Raw genomic sequence first — 14,169 nt, 5'->3', positions numbered from 1 at the left:
CCATTGGTTTCTCCTCTGCCCCAGGCTTGATCCAGTCACGACATCGCATTATCCCTATTAATTTTTAATCTTTTAAAATTGCTTTCAAAGAAAAGTTTACCCGGCAGGGTAGAACAACTTGGGGACCAGAACATGGGATGTTTAGACTCGAACTTGCTTTCTCTCCCCAGGCTCCGCCATTCCTGGCGGGACCCTCTCTGGTCTCAGTTTTCTCATCTGTTAACTGGGGTGATTCTTGCCCTGGTTACTTCTCCAGGCACTGGAATCACGTGAGGGAACGGGCGTGAAAACACTGTGCTACGTTCCCACACATGCACTCAGCACTTCCCCGGCCGCAGCCCAGTTTCCGTGCTGTGGGACTCGGGGCAGGTTGCTCAGTCTCTCCGGGCTTGGGGTTCCTTGTCTGTAACGCTTCCTCCAAGGGGCTGCTCTCAGGAGGGGAGGGAGTACGTTTCACTGTAAGCCCGCAGGCTCCTGCCTCACTACAGGCCGGCCGCATGCTGAGCCCCCCATAACTGGTGGTGATTATTACACATTTAAAAAAAGACATGAAAACATGTGGCCGTTGCAGGATTGAGGAAACGTGAATACCTTACGAATCAGAAAGGAATTTAGGGAAACTGGGATCCTGAGGGGAAGGGCCCTTTTCTTCCATGTGGAATCTCTTGTCCTGCTTTTGGGGTCAAAGGAGCAAATGAGCTTCAGGAGAGAGACCAGAGGGATTCTTAGGACAAGCACTGCTCGGTAGTCCAGCTTCCCTGTGGAAGTCCCCGCTGCCCTGTGGTCTGTCCCAATGCTCCCTGCGGTCCTCGGACCTCGCACTCACCCCACCCCGGGGCTGGCGTGACCTCGTTTAGCAACTTAGGGACTGCAGTGAGTGGTGGGTGTGCAGAAGCCATGTCCCTTCTGCCTGCCAGGAGTCTGGGCTGCTGGGCAGCCCCCATGCACCGGCACCTATCCTGTGTCAGCCATCCACCTCCTCCCTGTGCCCCCATAGCCTTCCCTATCCGTCCCTGTCGCCTGCAGGAAGCCAGTCTAATGAGGGCACTGGGCTGCCTGCTGGCGTGGCAAAAACCACACCGTCAGCATTTCTACAGCGTCTCATAAATTCACAGAGAAGCTCCCTGCAGACAGAAGCTCAGCAGTGAGGCTGTCTGCTTGGAGAGGCGTGTCCTCCTGAAATTAGAGTGGAAATCAGTTTCTGAGTGGTCCTCCATCCCACAGCTTCCTTTTGGGAAAGGCTGAAGAGGGACTGAGGAAGGAAGAGGGCAGGGGACAGTCGCTTGGACATCCAGGCTTGCCCTCCCTTCCCACTCCCCTTCATCTTCCCCTCCTCCTCCCTCTGCCTTCCTCCTCCTTCCCTCTTTCTCATGTAAGGGTCTGGATTACTGTTGAAGAACCTTGAAATTCTCTACGAGAGTGAACCCTGGGATTTTGCCCCTGCAAAGTGTCTCAGTTCCTGACATGGCTACACCTAACATTTGTGGCTTTCTCACACATTGCCACTTGGTTCTGGCTGAAAAGTTGGAGGTTTTGGCGTCAGAGGGACATGGTTTACATTCCCAGTTCTTCCTCTTAGTGGATGTGGGGCCTGGGCACATTCACATCCGTTCACACAAAAATGCCCAGCACACCGACGGTGCTCAATGAAACGGTGATGTCACCCTAACTCACGCGTCTCTCTGGAGCTCCTCACGAGCGCCTTCCTTTTGGCATAGCAGGGTCATCTGATGTCTGAGGTGGAGCCAAAGATCAACAAAGCTGGACAGTAGTTAAATTGGTGAGAACAGATTTCTTCAGTAACTGCTGACAGTAGGGGAAGAGCTGAGCTCCCTTTCGGCCTGTGCAAAGAAGGGAAGAAGGGCCTTTTGCTGCCTGGTTTCTTCCCTGGGTGGGTTTGTGTTCCTCACAATTGGTAGAGAGCAGTGAGGCAGCCCCTGTTCTTCACAGAGAGGGAGCTCTGTGCTCATGAAAGCCCCCTCGTGCAGAACCCAGGCCTGGGAGCTCCAAGGTCACAGGAGTGTGTGTGTGTGGCGGGGGTGGGGGTGTGGGGGAGGGAGGGCTGTAGAACATTCTGGGTCCTACAGGGTGTGGCGGCTATTGTGGGTGCTGATGAGAGCATGCTGGCTGGGCTGTAGTGGGCACTGTTTGGTCTGGGCTGCCCCACTTTGCTGGTAAGTAGAGCACCACGGAGCTGGTCTGAAGTGCCCTGGAAGCAGGCCTGGGCCTCTCTCTTGGAAGAATAATGTAGGCTGTGCATGGTTCCAGCGTGCCGGGGTCTTTTGGGACCTCTTTGGCAGTTACTTGCCTGGGTCTTTGGAGGTGCGGCCTCCATGAGGGATGAGGGCTCCTCTGCTGTGCCTGCCGGCATTTCCCTGAGTGTTCTCATGGGTCCAATTCTCAATCAGAGAAGCTATTCCCCTTAGCTCTGCTCCTGCCACGCCAGCATCCAAACAGCTGAAGTGTGCAGGGGCAGGGCCAGGCATCTACGCTGGCACAGGAGCTGCCATAGATCGGAGGTGCTGGGATGAGCTTAAGGCTGTGACTGGACTCATACCTGCTGGCAGAGGTGGGTGCCTTCGGAAAGCAGATGTGGAGACCGGGCCTGGAAGAGGGCAGAGCCAGCTGGTTAGAGTGGGGTCCCAGCCACTCAGGGGCGAGAGGACCTGGAACAGAGTAGGGGCCAGGAGAGCCAGGCTGAGGGGTGAATGCTGGGTGAAGAGACCCTCCCTGCTAGGTTGAACAGGCCTGACCAGGGAGGGCTCAGTCCCTGAGAGTTCAGTTCCTGCAGACCCACCCAGCCCCAGGGTGGCGAGTCTCAGGCTGTAGTCAGGCTAACAGTCCAGGTTCAGGTTCTCAACAACTGGCAATCCAGAAGGAAGTTCAGAATATCACATGTCAACGAAACACAGCTGGACCAGGATTGGGGAGAAAGGGCCATTTAGGGCTGTAGATTTCCTGATTAACCAGGAATGTCCCCAAACTATTTCAGCCTCTTCCTTGTTAGAGACATTTCCCTGGTTCCCAAGGCCCTTTCTTGCCTCTGCATCCACCAATAGGATGCTCTCCGGACTTTTGAATAAAGCCCAGTGGCCACTGCCTGGGCCTCTGGCCACACGGGGAGGAGGTGGCATCAGACCCACCCCAGGACCTCTGGTAGGACCTTATCACTTGTTATTCCCTCCTCCTCAAAGTGATGGCAGGGAAAATTCTGGATCACCACTACTCAGGGTACGGGGAGGGAGATTTTCTGAGCATTTGTTAGTTATTTTCTCTTTCTTCTAATTGCTGGGCTACCGGCTGGACCAGGCGTCGCAGGCTCCTTTGCGTGGGCTCCCACTCCGAGGGACAGGCAGCTCCCCGCCTTCCACCAGGTTCTCCTGGATGAAAAGGAGGCATGCCTACAGGAGCTGTGCGCGTGCAGATGCTGGCTGCAGGTTGGGAGCTTCCCTATCCTGGAGTTTGTTCAGCTGGGAGCCACGTGCCTGCAGATGTCCTGGGTGGAGATGGGAAGTCTCTGATTCCCGGACACCTGCATGGGAATCCAGACCTACCCCAGGCCTGCTGAATCAGCACCTCCATATTGGTGGGGGTCTGCCCAGCAACGGCACATCCACAATGGCCTTTAGTCTTGGGGGCTGGGATTGGCTGGTGGCAGGCCCTGGATGTGTGGCTGGCCTGGGTTGGACAGCATGGCCGCTGGGCCTGGTAATGTTCAACCTTGAACCGAGCCCAGTGTGGACACGAGGAGCCCCTCCTTGGCCGCTGTGGGGTGCACAGACGTCAGGGGAGCCACACCTTTCCTGGAGCCTGTCTCCCGCGGGGCGCTGGCTGCCCCTGCCGGGCCCTCTGCTGGGGCTGGCATTGTGCTCCGCAGCCTGTCTCTTAAAAACACCATTTCTCTTCAGAGGAAGTGATTTTGCCTTTAACGTCTGGACATTATTGTTGTTTCTTCTAGGGTTCAGCAAGGAAACCCCTCCTTCTCTTTCCTCAGCTGCAAGGGCAGTGTCTTGGGGACCGTTAGTCCATGACTGGCTGAGGAGACTGCCCTGGGCCGCCTGCCACCATCACTGTGGTTCCCTGTCAGCACCCTGTTGTTCTCAGGTCAGTGGCCTAGGTTTCAGGCCCAGCTCATGCTGGCTGGCTTTGGACTATTCTTCCTCCAGGCCTCAGTTTCCCCATGTGTGGAATGCATCTGCCTGTGTGTGTTCTCAGGATGGGGATGCCTTGGTCTTCTCTGGGAGCCCGGCTTGGCTGGCTCTCCAGCCCCCACTGCCCTCCTCAGAGTCTGGTCCCTGCCATCTGAAGCCTGGGTCTACTTGGCTGGAGAGGCTTCAATTCCATGGCTGTGGGGTGAAGTGGGTGGCCCAGCATCAGGGCCTCGTTGGCAATGGCACAATTCAGCACCCTTCTCCAGTGCTTGTGATATGATCTCTTCCAGGAGGCCTCAGACGGGAACCCGCAAGCCCCCCGGGGTGGGTGAGCCGTCGAGATGCCGTCTATATGTGGTTTAGACGGGCAGACCCCCAGGAGTCAGGACTGCTTGGTGGCTTGAGGCTTGAGCAGCTACTCCCTGTGTCACCTCAGCTTTCCTGACTCAAACATTGGGATAATAAAAGCGCCTCCCCCAAGAGCAGTAAGATGTCCTACGCCTCTAGACGCCAGCATCTGGGTCAGGGCCCAGCTTCTTCCTTATTGGTAGCAGGGCCTTTTGTATTTGGGCTGAAATTTCACAAAATCTATTATTCTTACCCCAGCTTGGTTTGACCCGGAGTAGGCAGTGTGGTGGGGTGCAGAGAGTACAGCTCTCAGGACAAAGCTGACCACACCCCTAGGCTGGGAGTTTGCTCTGCCCACGTGAGGATCCCCAGGTACTATACACTAGACCCTGTGGCGGGTGCACAAGAAATAGTCACCCACTGTTTGAACCAATGCCTATATGCTGCTGGTGCCAAAAACAAATGGGTACAAACCAGAAACCAAGATAACCCCAAACCTTCCCAGGCCTTTCCCTGGGCTTCTGCCTGGCCAGCCCCTACTCACCCTGAACTTACACACTGATCTTTTCACTTTTGAGGCTTAAATCCAGACAGACCGAAGCCTCTGGGGGCAGCCACTCAGGAAGTGTGGGGGGTGCTCCCACCCCACCCCACTGATCCTGAAGTCCCTCCCCTCTGCGTGGTGTGCAGAGTGGCCTCAGCCTGCTGCAGCCCTGCCTGCCCAGATCCCATCTCCCTGCTGGGCCTGGCACAGCTTGCTCCTTGCTCTCAGGAGTCCCTGGGTCTCCCTGACTGATACCCTGGCAGCGCAGAGTAGGACTGGGCTGTCACCTGTGCACAGGGGCAGCCTCACTCTGGCTTGGTCCATTTGTGTCTTCCACGTGTGCCTGGTCTTGGGGGTGTCTGGTTCTGGTGTCCCCTCCACGCTCTTTGTAAGCCAGGCCTGTTCTCTGTGGTGGTGCACTGTCTCTCTGGGCAGGCTCAGGGGGTGTGGAGCACAAACACCCCCTCCTGTTAGAGCTGCCTCCTCCAGCATTTTCTAGAAGCTGTCAGCATCCCTTGGCTCCTGACCACATCGTCCCAGTCTCTGCTTTCATCAGCGCAGCGCTTCGCCCTCACTGGGCTCTCCTGTCTCCTTACGGTGACTACCCTGAGGGCCCACCTGGACCATGCAGGGCAACAGCCTCCATCTCCAGAGCCTCCATCTCATCACACCTGCAAAGCCTCTTGCCATAGAATGCAACTCTGTGGTAACACTCACAGGTGATGCAGGCATCCACGGGGACTTGATCATTTTCAAAATGCATCCAGTGTTGAGACAGCAAAGTAGAAAGAGAGCAAGTTGGAATTGAGACAGACTGGTTGGAAATATGGCCTCCCGTATGTGTGGCCTGGGACAGGTGACCTCACTTCTCTGGGTTCCAGCTGTCTGGGGCGGATCTCAGAGCTTCCACCTTCCCTCAACAAGGGGCTGGCCTCACACATTCTCTGTGACTTGAAATTAAACAACGGAGTGTCTTCATTTTGCGGATGGAGAGGAGTGGAGGGGAAAAAAGGGGCATCAGAAAACAGGGTCTGAACCTTCATGTCCCAGCCTGAGATCAGTCAGTGCCCATCAATTCCTTCATTGATTCCAGAAGTCTGAAGACTGAGCATGCTCTTTTACTGTCATTTAAAATTGTTCTCCAGGTGCTGCTGAGTGACTTGCAATTCACTGCGAGTTGGATTCCCAGGAAGCCAGCTCTGAGATCTGGATCAGCTTAGGAAGTGCTGGGATCAACTCCTGGGAAGGGGTGGCAGGGTTGGGTGGAGAGTCCTGCGGAGAGCTCTGAAACTGGGGGAACTGTCAGCGTGTCCCAGCATTACGGCAGAGGGACAGGTCTTTATATCGCTGTGTCTGTCAGTAATCAGATGTGACCATCTGAAAAAGGGAGGTAGTCTCCCAACAGGTGGAGGATGAAGAAGGACCAAGGTGTTGCATTCACGGTCCCTCAAACACCTGCTTTTTTCTTCCCTTCTTGCCTCCGTGCCTTTGCACCAGGTGGCCCCTATTCCTGGACTGTCTGTCTTTTCTTCCCCATCCCTGCAGCTCCTAGGTAACTTCTACTTAGTGTGCAAGGCTCAGTCTAGGGAGCAGTTCCTCCAGGGGCCTCCCTGGCCTTGCAGGTGAAGTCCTCTCACCCCTGAGCACCCGATGCTCTCGCAATTGCTCCTGCACACACCTGCAGATGGCAGGAGTATTTGTTTAGGTGTCTCTCTCCCCTCCAGCCCCGCCCAAGGAGGGCAGCTGCGGTGCCCTGTACTTGGAATCAGGCACTCTGTACATGGATAGTGCATGAGGCTTAGTAACTGCAGCCTGATCTTCTGAGGACAGATGGTTTTAGTGTCTCGAAATCTCCTGGGTCAAATGACTTTTCAAGCCTTCCGATAGGAATGCTAACCTTCTAACCTTGATGGAGGGGCAAATGCAGGGTTTGACTGAGTGACAACATACTTAGTAAGATGCCGTGCCTGGTACTCGTCCTGTGCAGAGGAATCAGCAGCTCCCACGGGAGGAACTTGCTCTGTGAGCAGTGTGGAAATATCACGGGAAGCCGGCTGAAGTGGGGAGGTGATACGCGATGAGGGTGGAGGGTTCCTGGGCTGGAGTGTGCCTGAAAACTTGTTTGTTGATCCCGTTAGTGGTTCTTACGGGGATCTTCGGATGGATGCACTCAGACAGCAGAGACGCAGGAAGGCTTGGTTCCTTCTTGATGAAGTGAAGTGTTGTGGGTGTGTTTCTTTCACTGTGTTGAACAATGGAACACAGTGAACCCTGGGACCTGCTGACAGCGACGGGTTACTTCTCTGCACGTGGCAGAGAAGGGATACCTTGGACTCAGGACTGCAGGCACTGCAGGATGGGGAAGGAGAGGGAAGGAGAGGGATGCCTGTAACAGAAACGGCAGCTGCTCACGGGAACACAGTGCTTAAAGCTCATCCTAACACCGGCTTCTGTTCCAAGAAGGGCGGACACCCTGGAAGTCAGTGGCCCCTGCTATGGCCTGGATGTTTGTGTCCCTAAAAAAATCCATATGTTGAGTCCTAACCCCAGTGTGATGGTATCAGGAGGTGGGGCCGTTGGGAAGTGATTAAGGCGTTAGGGTGGAGGCTTCGTGAATGGGATTAGTGCCCTTATGAAAGAGGCCACAGAGAGACTCCTGGCTCCTTCTGCCATTACAGCTTGAAGGTGCTTTCTATGAACCAGAAAGTGGGCCCTCACCAGACACCATCTGCTGGTGTCTGGATCTTGGACTCCCCAGCCTCCAGAGCTGTGAGAAACACATTTTTGTTGTTTCTAAGCCACTCAGTCTATGGCAGTTTGTTGTAGCAACCAAAATGGACTAAGGCAGGACTTCGTCAAGGCAGGATGCAAGCTAGAATCACATGGGAGTGTTATTACAATGCAGATTCCCAGGTCCTCTCAGAACTCCTGAACTGAGGCCTCTGGGCAAGGGGATGGGACATTACAGCTTTCAGAAGGTTCCCAGGTGACTTTGGGGCCACCAGCCCAGCACAGCCCGCAGACGGACGCTTGGGGTCTCTAGCCAGGATGGACGAATGCCCCAGCAGGCTGACCTTGGACAAGTGTGACGTTAGTGGTGTTTGACGGTGTCACCTCCACTCCCTCAGCTAGTGACCTTGCTGACTAAAAGTAAAGCTAATGTTAACTGAGCACTTACTATGTGCAAGGTCTCTGCAACCCCCTGAGTTAGGAACTATTATCATTCCCAAAATGCAGATGATGGTATTGAGGTACAGAGACGTTTGATTAACCGGTCCAAGGTGCCAGGGATGGAGGGTGGCAAAGCACGTCCAAAGCTGACCTGATGATCCAGACCCAGCTCCTGCCCCCACTCTGGATTGCCTCTGTAAGTCGGGGTGCCGTGGGGCCTGGGAGGGGCGGGAGCTGCATGGTTTTCTGTGCTCTGCTGTGCCCAGCTGAGCGTCTCTGGACCATTGCTTCCCTCTCCAGGCTCTGGCTCATTATGCCAAGCTGCAGGGCCAGTGAGGGCTGGGGCACACTCCCAGTGGCTGCTCCTCAGGCTGGAGCCGCCCGTTTCCTTTACACCTGGCTTTGTGGAGCCCAGGGAACTAGGCTGATGTCCAGGTAAAGAATTGGGGGCTGGCCGGGCGCAGTGGCTCAAGCCTGTAATCCCAGCACTTTGGGAGTCCGAGACGGGCGGATCACGAGGTCAGGAGATCGAGACCATCCTGGCTAACACGGTGAAACCCCGTCTCTACTAAAAAAAAAAAAAATACAAAAAACTAGCTGCGCACCGTGGTGGGCGCCTATAGTCCCAGCTACTCGGGAGGCTGAGGCAGGGGAATGGCGTGAACCCGGGAGGCAGAGCTTGCAGTGAGCTGAGATCCGGCCACTGCACTCCAGCCTGGGCCACAGAGCGAGACTCCATCTCAAAAAAAAAAAAAAAAAAAAAAAAAAAAAAATTGGGGGCTGCCTTGGTTTCCCTTTATAGTGTGGGCTCCCACTTCTGAAGAGTAGAAACACCCTTTCTGCTTTTTCATTTCTTAAAACAAGTTTTTAATTGTTTTATCTGATACTGTGCTCATTGTAATACGTTAGAAAAATCAAAAGTGTAACTGCAGAAAACTCACCCACGATTCTTCCATTCACCGTTAACACTACCAAGATTTCCTTTCCAGTATTTTAAAACTTGCTTTCTTGCTTTTCTTAACTGAGCCATACTTTAAATACAATTTTGCCTTCTGATTTTAGTTCAGTGTTATATTGGAAACGCTTCTGCGCACCTTTAAAACAGCTTTTTGTAAACATTTTTCATCATTTCATAATATTCTATCAATATGCAAATTTATTATTTCACCATTTCCCATATCTGGATTGTTTCACTTTCACGCTATGACAAGAATGCTTGACGAATATTTTAGTGTGTACGTCTTTACCCACGCCTCTGTGGGATTTTGCAGAAGCAATATCAGTGGGTTATTACAAAGGCTCTTGATACAAATTGCCAAATTGCTTCCCTGAAAACTTGTGCTAACTCATCTTCCTGCCCTTGTGAGTTAATATTTGACCTTAAAGGGACGCTAGAAGTCCTCAGTTATGAAATGACCCTCCAAATTAAATTGGGGCGGACAGAACGTGGAGTCAGCCCATCTCTCCGTGAAGGCGGCCCCTGGGGGACCTTCAGCCTCTATTAAGGGAGCACGTGGTCTGTTGGAATAGGAGGAATAAAACTCCTCTTCAGGCAGATTAGGCAGGTCATATTTGGCTGTTAAGCCTGTTATTTGTAATAGATCTCATTTTAAAAGATCCATTGCCAACATAATGTCAGATAATTTTCCATTGAATTGCCTTTTAGATTTTAATATGTTTCTGCTCAGTCACTTTGAGGAGTTATTTTTTTTTAAAAAAATCTTCCTTTTAAAATGTTCCAAGTTTTCCATATCCCCACCCCCTTCCTGTGTCCAGGACAGACTTTTCAATCAACCCAGCACGATTTTCCTGCTAGACCTGGAGACCCCCTCTGAAGCCTTTGCAGTGCTTTACCCCAGGAAGTCATTGCTAATCAAAATAAGCTGGCACAGAAAATGTAAACTCATTTTCTGTCTCCTGTTAACCTCCCCAAATTGCAGCACATCTCACACGATGCTGTAAACGGTGGCTCAGTGGTTTCTCCCCGCCCACTAGTGAGTGGGCTTCCTGAGAGGACATGAGTGAGTGGATGACCACTGAGGGAGGTGAGGAGGCTCTGGGTGATATTTTGGGGTGCAGTCTTCCATTGGTCCATATGGGATCTTTCAGCTCCTCCCTCACCAATGACTACATCATCATCTACTCATGCTTAAGCCCGAGATGGCCTGACCTGGACTTGAGACGCTTGAGATTCTCATAAAGTCCCTATTTTATACCTTTGAGAACCCATTGCCCATGACTCCTCTCTTCTATACATAGGCTTTGAGCCATTTTCCAAGGAAAAGCTGGGCAGCTATAGGAGCTAAGGGAAGCTTTGAGGACGTGGAGGCAGTGGGCAGGTGACAGGTGGCCTCCTTTCTGCTCCAGCCCACTCTTCATGGTCCACCTCTGTCCCATCGGGGACCCATTGCCATTGGCAGCGGCGAGTCGGGCTCTGGCTGATGGGGTCTCCTGAGGCCCAGTGGAGTCACTCTGCACAGGCACGCAGTGTCCTCATTGCCAAGATCCTCTTCCTATGTGGACTGTGAGCTTCTTGAGAGCAGAAGCGACACCTGATAACCCTGTTTCTTTCCTGGTGTTGACTCTTTGTAAACTGTAATGGTGATTCACTTGTTTCCTCATTCAGCAAATAGTTACGGAGCCCCTCCTAAGAGCAAGCTCTGTTCTAGGTGCTTGGGATTCCCGCTCAGAGGACTGTACATTCTTGCAGGATGGGGAGAAATTAAACAATCACCATGACGCGTTTGTAATTTATGCAGTGTGGTGGAAGGTGATGAAGACGAAGTAAAACAGCCTAAGCAGATTGGAGTGCCGACTGTCATTTTATATAGGGTGACCGAGGTAAGCCTCAATGAGCAGGAGACATTTCAGCGTAGCCTTGAAAGAGCTGGGGGCACTGGCACACACGTGTCTATGGAGAGAATGTTCCAGGCAGAGGAGGCAGCGAGTGCAAGGGCCCTAGGGCAGAGTGGGACACAGTGACATGGCGAATGGAGGTCACCATGGAGGGACAGGGTCAGAGATGCCTCAGCCCTGCGAGCCTTTGTGAGGACTTGGGCTTTCCCTCTGAGACAGGCAGGAGCCTTGCTGGGATTGGAGGAACAGAGTGGGGAGACAGCTGGGAGGACTATGCTGAGGGCGATGGGAGTGTGAGCTGTGAGGGTGATGGTAAGTGGCTGGATCCTGGATGTAGTTTGGAGGGAGAGCCGGCAGAGTTTCCAGGTCGTGGGGTCTCAGAGGAGTTAAAGTTGGCTCCAGGATATTGAGGTGAGTAATTGGAAGCCCGGGTGCTGGTCAGTGAGGGGAATGGCAAGGCCATGGGAGGCGTGGGTTTTGGACGAGAGGTGGAAGGACCAGCAGCGAGGCTTGGGCATGCAGGGCTGACGGTGCCCACCAGACCTGCAGGAGTGGTCACAGGGGAGCAGGCAGGCTGTGGGCGAGGCTGCGGGATGCACGCAACCTGTGGAAACTCTCTTCTATCTCCTCTGTGTCCTTGGTGAAGCAGGACCATCACTGCTGAGAGTGAGGATGGGGAGAGATGGGCAGGTGAGACTCAACCTCAACCATCTGTCTGTGTGGATGAAGGCAGGCACCGTGGAGCTTCAGGGGCTCGGGGGAAGCCCATTGCCATGAACTGAGCGGGTGGCCAGTTGCTGGGGTTTGCCTGTCTTTGGCTGTGTGTATTTAGCTGTTGCGCAGGTACTGCAGGGCATGGGGGGAGCTGGGCTTCATCTCCACTGGGCTTTGGTCTCCCGTGTAGGGCAATGTGCAAGGAGGGCCTAAGGTGGCCTCCTTGCAGTTCATTCCCCATGGAGCAGCCGAAGGAATATTTTAAAAATGGACATCAGATGATGACATCCTCTTGTGAAAAACCACTCCAAATCTTCCCATTTCTCTTAGAAAAACATTCAACAGCCAGAGGATGGCCAACAGGGACCTGCAGGGCCCAGCCCTCACTACCCCCCAACCCCGTTTTCTACGAGACTGTCCTCTCTCACTGCACTCCAGCCACACTGGCAGGACCCAGGACCTTTGCATGCATTGTCCTTTCGTCTGGAACCGCCTAGACCCTGCAAGATCTCCCTCAGAGAGGCCCACTCTCTGAAACAGTCCTGAGACTATCTATCGCCTTCCTCGATTGTGCTTTTCCCCATAGTGGTTATTGCTTCCTGCTACTATATTACGTATTTATCTATGGTCTCTCTTCCACAACAGAATAGAGGCTCTGTTGGGGCAAGCACCTGTGTCCTGAGGCTTCGACCCATAGCATGCTGCCAATACATGAATCACTTGATAAAAGCCACAAAAATTATCTGCATATGAGTTTAAAGGAAGAAGACTTTAACATCTGAAGGTCAAAGACCTGAATAATAAAAAGCATATCATATTGGATGCAAAACTATTATTATTATTATTTTTTGAGACAGAATGTCACTCTTGTTGCCCAGGCTGGAATGCAATGGCGCCATCTCGGCTCACCACACCTCTGCCTCCTGGGCTCAAGCGATTCTCCTGCCTTAGCCTCCTGAGTAGCTGAGACTACAGGCATGCGCCACCACACCTGGCTAATTTTATATTTTCAGTAGAGACGGGGTTTCTCCATGTTGGTCAGGCTGGTCTGGAACTCCCGACCTCAGGTGATTCCGCCTGCCTTGACCTCCCAAAGTGCTGGGATTACAGGCGTGAGCCACCGCGCCCGGCCGCAAGACTCTTACAATGAAGACATCAGGTCTCTCTCTATGAATCTATGACTCCAATGCAATCCCAAGGTTCTAATGAACGTCATTCTAAAGCTCTGAGCTAATTCTAAAGTTCACTTTGGGATGGGAGGGAACATGTAAAAACAGCCAGAAAATGTCTTAAAAGGAATATAATAAGGGAGAACTAACCCTACTATACAAATCGAAAGGTTACAGTAGTTAGAAGTGTGTGTCTGGCACAAGGATAAACAGAAAAAAGAACAGAAACAAATGTCTGGAAAAGAATCCAAGTATATATAAAAATATAGGGCTTGAAGTAGGTGGCACAGCAAACCCATGGAAGAAGAGACTTATTCAACTCAGTGGCCATGCAGAAAAATAAAATAAACAAATAAATAAGTAAACCTGGATCCCTAGCTCACCTCAAAACCAAAGCAAGTTACATATGGATCAAACCTTTAGTAGAAAAAAAAAAAAACCTCTAAAAAAAGGAAAAGAAACACCAAATGCCTAAAAATTTAACTTTACATTGAGGAAGGACTTTTAAAGCAAAACACAAAATCCAGAAGCTTTAAAGGTTTGACCATCTCCACTACAAAATAAAGTTTTGAAACCCCGCTCAAGCAAATATTTTAAACATCAAACAAAATAATAAAAGATCAAAATTTGAAGGAACGACTGCAGTACTACGATGAATAAAGGGATAATTTACTTGATAATAGGAAACAAATCAAAATCCTAACAAGAAAAGAGACAAACATGTATAGTCAGGTCACAGAAAAGGCAACACAAATAGCCAATAAGTGTGTGAAAAGTTATTCTACCTCATTCACTAATCTAAAAAATGCAAATTAAAACAAGTGTATCAGAGTTTTAACCTATCAGGTTAGGAAAGGCAAAACTTTGATGATGTGTAGCATTTTTAGTGTGTGGGAGAAAAGTACTTATATTCTACCATTGGGAGGACATTTGGCACAAATTCTGGGTAAAGCAATTTGGCTGATCTAAAATCTAAAATGCACAGAACATTTCAATCAGTGATTCATTTCCTGGGAACTTACTCTACAGGTATGCCATTGGGAAGAAAAACTCATTTATCGGGATGTTCCCTGCAGAATTTGTGTGGTAGCCCAAGACCAAAAAAGCCTAATTATCCATCAAGAGAGGAATTGTTAATTAAATTAAATCATAGTATTCCTACACAACGGAATGTTGTATAGCCATGGGAAAAAATATGAGTCAGATCCAAATATTC

The sequence above is a fragment of the Theropithecus gelada genome, chromosome 12 (assembly GCF_003255815.1).
Source record: "Theropithecus gelada isolate Dixy chromosome 12, Tgel_1.0, whole genome shotgun sequence".
In the NCBI taxonomy this organism is placed as follows: Eukaryota; Metazoa; Chordata; class Mammalia; order Primates; family Cercopithecidae; genus Theropithecus; species Theropithecus gelada.
This window is presented reverse-complemented; position numbering follows the sequence as displayed.